This window comes from Bufo bufo, chromosome 5 (assembly GCF_905171765.1).
Source record: "Bufo bufo chromosome 5, aBufBuf1.1, whole genome shotgun sequence".
NCBI classification, from domain to species: domain Eukaryota; kingdom Metazoa; phylum Chordata; class Amphibia; order Anura; family Bufonidae; genus Bufo; species Bufo bufo.
In genome coordinates this window covers 38821442-38832306 of record NC_053393.1, presented here as the reverse complement: position 1 = coordinate 38832306, position 10865 = coordinate 38821442, and positions in this window count along the sequence as shown.

Below are 10865 nucleotides of genomic sequence, written 5' to 3'. Positions count from 1 at the left end.
CAGATCACGTACACCCATACATGCTGATTGTCTTCCCTGGAGCGGATGGGATCTTTCAGCAAGACAATGCAACATGTCACATGGCTAGAAATGTCCAACATTGGTTGGAAGAGCATGACCAAGACTTCTAAGTACTACCCTGGTCCCCTAATTCCCCAGACTTAAACCTAATTGAGCATCTGTTGGACCACCTCGATCATCATGTCTGCTCTATTGATCTTCCCCCCGCACATTCCAGCAGCTGTGGGATGCACTGCCGTCAGCATGGCTCCAGATACCTGTGGACAACCCACTAGGACCTTATTGAGTTTCTCCAGACCTTCTAGCTGCTGTCCGTGCTGCACATGGTGGTTACTCTGGATATTAGAGGGTGGTCATAATAATGTGACTCAACATTTGTAACTCACCCAGCCAACCAGATATCTGTAGTAGGGGGTCTGCAGATGGGTGTTTCTGGTTGGGCTGACATCCCTAGTCATGTCTCACGCCTCCATAATGGCTGGGACTCTAGTGGCATGATAGAGTCAGTCTTCTTCCTGATTTGCATGCATACATGGAAGGGAGCCGACATTGAAGTTGCACTTGGGCTATGGAGCCTGAAGGGGCCCAAAGACCCTTGTGCCACATAAGAAGACACAACGCACTGAGGGAAGGGGGGCCCAAGCTGAAATCTTGCACCAGGGCCCATGAGCCGTTAGCTACGCCCCTGCCTCTAGCAGAGGGGTAAACATGGGGCCCCATGTCAGTACATGGAAAGGGGTCCCCTTCACCATGATCACCAACTGCAGTATATGAGTTTCACAACTTTCTGCATTCAGGTGTGGCTTCATGGACACGATCACATGAGGACCCCTACTTTATGGATGGTATCATGGCACCCATCCATATTGTTCCTCTGATTTCATCTAGCATGATCATCCACAGAGACCCAGTCTAAGTGACTATGGGGCCCCTTCAGGGCCCATTAGTAACAGCTATGTCTGCTCCCATGGTAGTCAGACCCATGGTCTCAAGCCCCTGCCTTACCTAATTTATCAACTGCCCCCAATTTCAAAGTTTGTTCAGTGATATCTTCAAGGTGAGAACTAAAGCCTCCTCCACCTGCACACTGCATCAAGGTTCCCATTATGACATGTAAGACCCCCGGGACACAAGCACTTTCTAAATCAAAAACCTTGAGCCGAACATGGTCAGATGTAATTCACCTGCATAATGCCTCGTAAAAAAGAGGGAAAAAAAGACGACCGCTCCGTCTTCCCGGAATATAAATCCAGAAAAAATGCAGAATCCGCTGGTTTTGTGATGGGCCTGTCATGAAGGTTGGTGGTGGAGGTCAGGCGGAGACATCGGGCTGATGTATAAATCAATCTTAAACCCTGAGAGATAATAAAGGGAAGAAACTAGAAAAGTACAGAAGCTGAGGAATGATCTTCCAGGACCAGAGAGATGCGGACGGGCTGGAATCCAGGGTATGGATAAAGATAGGCACGGGTGGGGAGTCATAGAAACCAATAGGGGTCCGTAAGGGGGCCCACTAACGTGGAGGTATATTGGTTTGGCTATAATATGGCCCCTAATTCCATACAACTACCATGTCTAAATTCTCTGGCCAAGGCAGCATGGCTTGTTTGTGCCCCCGCCACCAGCACCCGGGGAGCAGGGCTCGTCAGCCACCCCCTGTAGCTCGTCCCTTTGCACCCCCATTGTGCTAAAGATTGGCTAACACGACATCACATGGATGTATTATCACAAGGGGAGCCATAGACACCCTGTGTGCCGTCATATAGTGCTGTTATAAAGACACTATATAAGGTGTTATTATATAGGCACGGTATGGTGGTATTATGTAACACTGTATATGGTGCTATAATATAGGCAATGCATGGTGGTAGAATTAGACCTCTAAACATTGTGCTATTACATAGGCACTGATGGTGGTATTATGTGGGCCCTGTATATGGTGCCATTATCTACGCAATGTATAGTGGTATTATTTGGGCACTTTATATTCTGGTATTACTTAGGCATTGATGTTGTAAATTTTTGGCCACTGTATATGTTGCTATTTTATTGGCACTGTATAATGGTATTATTTGGGCTCTGTATATGGTGCTATTATCTAGCCAGTGTATGGAGGAATTATTTGGGCACTGTTTAAGGTGTTATTAAATTGGCTGGGTTTGGTGGTATTCATTGAGCTTTGTATAAGGTTATATTGTATGGGCACTGCATGGCGGTATTATTTGAGTGGCTGCATATGGTGCTATAACATATACATTGTATGGTGGTATTATTTGGGCACTGTATATGGTGATAGTGTATTGTAGGGACTGTATGGTGGTATTATGTGAGGCTATATGGTGCTATCTTATTGCCACTGTATGGTGGTATTATTTGAGCACTGTATATGGTGGTATTATTTGAGCACTGTATATGGTGGTATTATTTAGGCAGTGTATGGTGGTATTATTTGAGTGGCTGCATATGGTGCTATAACATATACATTGTATGGTGGTATTATTTGGGCACTGTATGTGGTGATAGTATACTGTAGGCACTGTATGGTGAAATTATGTGAGGCTATATGATGCTATCTTATTGCCACTGTATGGTGGTATTATTTGAGCACTGTATATGGTGGTATTATTTAGGCAGTGTATGGTGGTATTATTTGGGCACTGTTATGCATTATTATGGTTCCATTTTTATACACTATGGGGGTCATTTATTTAGACTGGCATTTTAGACGCTGGTCTTAACAACCCTTACACTGGAGGTGGATCCAAGTTATGAAGAGGCGTCGGCCTGTACATAACATCAACGTATCCAGCGCCAGTTCTAAATCTACGCCAGCTTCCTTTCTGTCTTACATTTAGACCATTTTCGACGCCTAAACCAGGCGTAGAAAATTATGAATGAGACGGGTCTGCCAGCCCCTTCCCCCTCCCCCCCTCGTCACACCCACTTTTTTAGACCTGACACGAGCGGGGAATCGTTACAAATTGCGGCGCAAAGATTATAGACATAGTTTTGAATAGTAAATGACCCCCTATGTGTTTATATTGCAGTATTATATACGTCTTGTATGCAGCATTGTTTCAGGTTTATTGTACATCTCCTTCCTTCCAGGACCTTTCATTGTCTGCCACCGGATCTCAGGTTCTGTCAGAAGTGAGAGACCAAATGCATTGGAAATATTTCTGAGACATAGGAGATGACATGGACAGCTGCAGGGCAGAGCGGCAGACTGACGCGAGCAGATGTTACCCTACAGTGACATCAATCAGAAGAGCTACATAAAGTCTAGGTGTAGCCACAGCTTGAGCATGGCTTCACACGTAGGGATTTAATGGCGTATTTCTGCGCCTGGCAGAAATGATGATGTATCCGTTGCAGGGGCAGATTAAGTGCATGATAGGCACGGGGCTGTCTACCCAATTTGGACCCCCCCTCCCCCCCTCCCTCCATTTTAGTTTTTTTTTTGTATGAAGAGGCTGTGGTGTCACTTCCTAGGCCATATGATGTCTCCAGACTAAGAAAAATACCCCAAATTGGCTCCTAAACTTAAATTTAAAATACATATATTTATAATAAAAAAGAATACAGCACCACCTACCTCTTACATCCAGGGACATCTCCTGTCTTGTAGATCTTCTCTTTCCTCTTCTCCTCCGTTAGACCCAGACCACCATGACAAATTCTTTCAGCCGCATCTCGTCTCTACAGTTTGTAACACAGACACGTTAGATTTCTCAATTCCTCCTCATCCTGGTGTCCCCACAGTGTCATCCTGCTGCCACCCCCAATACTGTGCCCGTTGTGCCCCCCAATGCCCCAGGAACTATACTGCTGAAAAAATAGTGCCCCTAATAGACGTAATTGGGGTAATTTATCAAACTGGTGTAAAGTAGAACTGGATTTCCAAAGACGCTGTCAAATATGAAAGGTGGAATCTGATTGGCTGCTATGGGCAACTAAGCCAGTCCTGCGTTACACCAGTTTGATAAATTACCCCAAATGTTCCTATAGTGTCCACAGCAGCTATAATGTCCCCTAGAGTGCCCCCAGTAATAATAACACCCTCTATTGTGCTCCAGGCAATAATCCCTGTATAGTGTCCCCAGAAATAATAGAATTGCCCCTACAGTGCCTCCCCAATAGCAACGCCCCCCACACTGCCCCCATACAGTAATTTGCCCCAACATAGTAACTTCCCCCACACTGTCCCCACATAGTAATCCTCCCCCATAATAATTTGCCCCACTATAGTAATCCGCCCCCACACAGCTAGCCCCAATATAGTATTTTGCCCCCGATGTACTGTCCCTTTACTAATATGTCCTCTTGTGTCGCGGCACCCCCCCCCCCCCCCATAATGTCTAAAGTTGGCACATAAAATAAAAACGAAAAAAACGAAAACCGAAATACTCACCTATGTCAGGGCGTGTGATGGGAGGCACGGACACGTCACTATCCTGTGTCCCGGCACAGGCAAACGATAACGTCATCACACCCGCCTGCGCTTGGATTTTACTACCACATAGGCCTCAGGCCTACTAGTCCTGAAGCCTATGATGGTGATTGGCGGCGGGGCAGGGAAGTATGCGCTCTCATTCCCCGCCGCACTATGTGGGCGTTCTGGTCGGCGTTGGGCCCCCCAGCAATGCCAGGCCAGGGGCTGGCGACCTGAACACCTCTATTATATTTCGCCATTGATCCGGTGAGCCACAAAGACTTAAGCCGCTCCTTCTGAGAAACGTAGAGAAACTCACAAAAAGTCAAAAAATGTCCTATCAGAATTTATGACTTTTCAACACCACCAAACTGAAGGTAACACTTTGGCAAATCTGCCCCAGTGACTCCACCAGCAGAATAGTGAGTGCAGCTCTGGAGTATAATACAGGATGTAACTCAGGATCAGTACAGGATAAGTAATGTAATGTATGCATACAGTGACTCCACCAGCAGAATAGTGAGTGCAGCTTTGGAGTATAATACAGGATGTAACTCAGGATCAGTACAGGATAAGTAATGTATGTACACAGTGACTGCACCAGCAGAATAGTGAGTGCAGCTCTGGAGTATAATACAAGATGTAACTCAGGATCAGTACAGGATAAGTAATGTAATGTATGTGCACAGTGACTCCACCAACAGAAAAGTGAGTGCAGCTCTGGAGTATAATACAGGATGTAACTCAGGATCAGTACAGGATAAGTAATGTATGTACACAGTGACTCCACCAGCAGAATAGTGAGTGCAGCTCTGGAGTATAATACAGGATGTAACTCAGGATCAGTACAGGATAAGTAATGTAATGTATGTACACAGTGACTCCACTAGCAGAATAGTGAGTGCAGCTCTGGAGTATAATACAGGATGTAACTCAGGATCAGTACAGGATAAGTAATGCAATGTATGTACACAGTGACTGCACCAGCAGAATAGTGAGTGCAGCTCTGGAGTATAATACAGGATGTTACTCAGGATCAGTACAGGATAAGTAATGTATGTACACAGTGACTGCACCAGCAGAATAGTGAGTGCAGCTCTGGAGTATAATACAGGATGTAACTCAGGATCAGTACAGGATAAGTAATGTAATGTATGTACACAGTGACTCCGCCAACAGAATAGTGAGTGCAGCTCTGGAGTATAATACAGGATGTAACTCAGGATCAGTACAGGATAAGTAATGCAATGTATGTACACAGTGACTGCACCAGCAGAATAGTGAGTGCAGCTCTGGAGTATAATACAGGATGTTACTCAGGATCAGTACAGGATAAGTAATGTATGTACAAAGTGACTCCACCAACAGAAAAGTGAGTGCAGCTCTGGAGTATAATACAGGATGTAACTCAGGATCAGTACAGGATAAGTAATGTAATGTATGTACACAGTGACTTCACCAGCAGAATAGTGAGTGCAGCTCTGGAGTATAATACAGGATGTAACTCAGGATCAGTACAGGATAAGTAATGTATGTATACAGTGACTGCACCAGCAGAATAGTGAGTGCAGCTCTGGAGTATAATACAGGATGTAACTCAGGATCAGTACAGGATAAGTAATGTAATGTATGTACACAGTGACTCCACCAGCAGAATAGTGAGTGCAGCTCTGGAGTATAATACAGGATGTAACTCAGGATCAGTACAGGATAAGTAATGTAATGTATGTACACAGTGACTCCACCAGCAGAAAAGTGACTGCAGCTCTGGAGTATAATACAGGATGTAACTCAGGATCAGTACAGGATAAGTAATGTATGTACACAGTGACTCCACCAGCAGAATAGTGAGTGCAGCTCTGGAGTATAATACAGGATGTAACTCAGGATCAGTACAGGATAAGTAATGTAATGTATGTACACAGTGACTGCACCAACAGAAAAGTGAGTGCAGCTCTGGAGTATAATGCTGGATGTAACTCAGGATCAGTACAGGATAAGTAATGTAATGTATGCACACAGTGACTCCACCAGCAGAATAGTGAGTGCAGCTCTGGAGTATAATACAGGATGTAACTCAGGATCAGTACAGGATAAGTAATGTAATGTATGTACACAGTGACTGCACCAGCAGAATAGTGAGTGCAGCTCTGGAGTATAATACGGGATGTAACTCAGGATCAGTACAGGATAAGTAATGTAATGTATGTACACAGTGACTCCACCAGCAGAATAGTGAGTGCAGCTCTGGAGTATAATACAGGATGTAACCCAGGATCAGTACAGGATAAGTAATGTAATGTATGTACACAGTGACTCCACCAGCAGAATAGTGAGTGCAGCTCTGGAGTATAATACAGCATGTAACTCAGGATCAGTACAGGATAAGTAATGTAATGTATGTACACAGTGACTGCACCAGCAGAATAGTGAGTGCAGCTCTAGAGTATAATACAGGATGTACCTCAGGATCAGTACAGGATAAGTAATGTATGTACACAGTGACTGCACCAGCAGAATAGTGAGTGCAGCTCTGGAGTATAATACAGGATGTAACTCAGGATCAGTACAGGATAAGTAATGTAATGTATGTGCACAGTGACTCCACCAGCAGAAAAGTGAGTGCAGCTCTGGAGTATAATACAGGATGTAACTCAGGATCAGTACAGGATAAGTAATGTATGTACACAGTGACTCCACCAGCAGAATAGTGAGTGCAGCTCTGGAGTATAATACAGGATGTAACTCAGGATCAGTAAAGGATAAGTAATGTAATGTATGTACACAGTGACTGCACCAACAGAAAAGTGAGTGCAGCTCTGGAGTATAATACAGGATGTAACTCAGGATCAGTACAGGATAAGTAATGTAATGTATGTACACAGTGACTGCACCAGCAGAACAGTGAGTGCAGCTCTGGAGTATAATACAGGATATAACTCAGGATCAGTACAGGATAAGTAATGTATGTACACAGTGACTGCACCAACAGAAAAGTGAGTGCAGCTCTGGAGTATAATACAGGATGTAACTCAGGATCAGTACAGGATAAGTAATGTAATGTATGTACACAGTGACTGCACCAGCAGAATAGTGAGTGCAGCTCTGGAGTATAATACAGGATGTAACTCAGGATCAGTACAGGATAAGTAATGTAATGTATGTACACAGTGACTGCACCAACAGAATAGTGAGTGCAGCTCTGGAGTATAATACAGGATGTAACTCAATGATTTTCCTATTTCATGACGTAAAGTCATAGTTTTATTAAAGACACGGAGGCGAGTATTGCTATCTCCTTCTTTACTTCCACCAATAGCAGCAAAGGAGAAATTAACATAAACATAACAATAAAGGCCCCTCCCCTAACAGATCCTATAATAAGCAGTGTCCTCTTGCATATCTTCCTCTTTCTTTGAATCCACGACACCAAACCATAACCGAAACCGGAACTGGATCCGCCACCGACCCTTCTGGACCGTCCAACTGAAGAACTCGAGCCAACATGGCTAACATCTCAGGAAAACTTGGAACAACACGGAATTCCATATGCCGAGGGGTTTTCAACCTGAAACAGAATTAATAATATAGCCAGTGTAAAAATTGGGTAAAACTGAGCAATCTCGACCCTATAACGGTCGTACATCAACAAGGTCGCTGAAAAACAGAACCATGAATAAACCTTAACGGTAATAAATCTCATAAATAACAATAAAAGACAATGTAACAGTCAATAATGCCAAAATAACGTCATATAAACAGGGCGGGCAGGAGAAACCCAGGGCGGGCAATACTCGCCTCCGTGTCTTTAATAAAACTATGACTTTACGTCATGAAATAGGAAAATCATTGAGTTTTACAGCAAGACACGGAGGCTTCGTATTGCAAGTTTAAAGCTGCTCAATAATAGATGAAAACACATGAGGGGGCGGACGGAAATACAATTCTGTGAACTTCGTGGCCCTAGACCAGTCAGCCAGACGCAGAATGTCCTCCAAACGAGCCCCCGAAACCGCCAGGGCAGTGGCAGCCGCGCCCCTGGCCGAGTGAGCGGTAAAGACCGTCATATCAATCCCAGAAAGGGACATGACCCACTTCATCCAACGCGCCAAAGTGGGACTGGTCACCGGGCCAAAGGGATGGCGAATAGAGAGGAAAAGTTGCGGGTTGTCCGCAGAACGGTGAGACCGAGTGCGCAACTCATATTCCCGTAGACAAGCTACAGGACAGAGCGCCGGAGAAGACGGAAAACCGGGATAGGACACAGACCGAATATTGGTCTTGGTGCGCCACGTGATGTTAAAAGTAACACCCTCGGGAGTAAAGGATCTTGCATCATGATCCAGAGCCCTGACATCAGAGACCCTCTTACAGGAAATGAGGCAAAAGAGGGTCAGCAATTTGGCCGACAGTTGACGGAGGGAAAGAGCCGCGTTGTCAGGCCAAGCAGAGAGGAAAGAAAGGACCAGGGAAACATCCCACGTAGTGGTGAAGCGTGGCCGAGGAGGACGAGCCAAGCGTGAGCCACGTAAAAGTCGTGACACCGAAGGGTGTTGACCGGCAGGAACACCATCAAAGCCCTGATGAGTCGAAGAAATCGCTGAACGGAACAAATTGATGGTCCGATAAGCTTTCCCTGCTTCAAAAAGAGATGTCAGGAATTGCAACAAATGGGTTACAGATGCCGAAATGGGATCCAGGTCCCGTTCCATGCACCAGCTAACCCAAGATCCCCAAGCTGCCCGGTAAGATTTTCGGGTGCCGGGAGCCCAAGTGTTGTCCAGGAGGTGTCTAGTTGCCTCCGAAATTCCCTCGACCTCTCCTGGAGTCCTGAGATTCGGCACGCTAGAAGTTGAAGGGAGCCTTCGACCAGCAGGGGATGTGGGGCACCTAGAGGGTCCTGGAGGAGATCCGTCCGCGTCGGAAGTAGGAGAGGTACATCCACTAGGAGTTCTAGGAGGATCGGGTACCAGGCTTGAGATCCCCAGAAGGGAATCACCACCACCAATTCCGCCATCTGACGCCAAGTCTGTAGCAACATCCTCGGAATTATGGCAAACGGTGGAAACGCGTAATGTAGGGCTGCAGACCAGTCCTGTAGAAACGCATCCACCGCTTCTGCTTCCGGGTCCGGCCGCCAGCTGAAGAACCTGGGCAGGTGAGTATTGAGCCGGGAGACAAAAAGGTCTATGGAGCAAGGACCCCAGATGTCCGAGATTGTGGAGAACATCTCCGGATTCAGCCTCCAGTCGCTGCCGTCCGTGAAGCATCGGGAACTCCGATCCGCTCTGAAGTTGTGAAGACCCGGCAGGTACTCCGCTTGAATCATGATGTCCCTGGACAGACAGTAGGACCAGAACTCCTTCGCCAGTCGGGCTAAGGTGGCCGATTGAGTGCCGCCTAGGTGATTGACATATCGGACCGCCGACACATTGTCAATGCGTAGACGGATGCATGCATGAGCTATGCCCTTGGTGAAACTCCTGATGGCAAACGAACCCGCTAGAAGTTCCAGAGCGTTGATGTGAAGATGGGTCTCGGTCTCCGACCATCGACCCCCAGTGGAGATACCTTTGCAGTGGGCACCCCAGCCTTGGAGACTCGCGTTCGACTCCACCGTGAATTCTGGTTGGAATCCGAAGATTGCTCTGCCGTTCCAGGCTTCCAAGTTGCTTAACCACCAACGAAGTTCCTCCCGAGTTTCCAGATCCAGAATCACCGCGTCTGCAAACGAGGCCCCGGCACGGAGGTGAGCGATCCTGTAAAGCCCGATAATGGAGTGGAGCGGGGAAGACTGCCTGGATAGAGGAGGCTAATAGCCCAATGATGCGAGCCAGGTGGCGTAGAGATAGGGAGGGAGTTGAGAGAGCATGTCTCAACTCCTTGCGTATCGTCCGCAATTTCTCTGCAGGAAGACTGAGAGATTCCGCAACAGAGTCCACCGTGAAGCCCAGAAACTCCATACGTCGAGTCGGTGTGAGGCAGGATTTCTCGAGATTGAGTAGAAAACCCAGACCCGTCAGAAGATCCGAGGTCCACTGGAGATGTTGTAGTAGAGACGACTGGCATTGGTGCATAATGAGGATGTCGTCCAGATATATGACAAGACGAACCCCACGACTCCGCAGCCAGGCCATGACTGGGCGTAGTAACTTGGTGAAGCACCAAGGCGCTGAGGAAAGGCCGAACGGTAGGCAAGTGAAACGCCACACTTCGCCCTTCCACAGGAAGCGCAGGAGATCCCTGGAGGAGGAGGCAATCGGGACCGTCAGATAGGCATCTTTGAGGTCCAGCTTCACCATCCAGTCCCCCGGAATCAGCAAGTCCCGAAGGAGGTGAATCCCCTCCATCTTGAAGTGGCGGTAGCGCACCACAGCGTTCAGGGCACGGAGATTTATGACTGGACGCAATT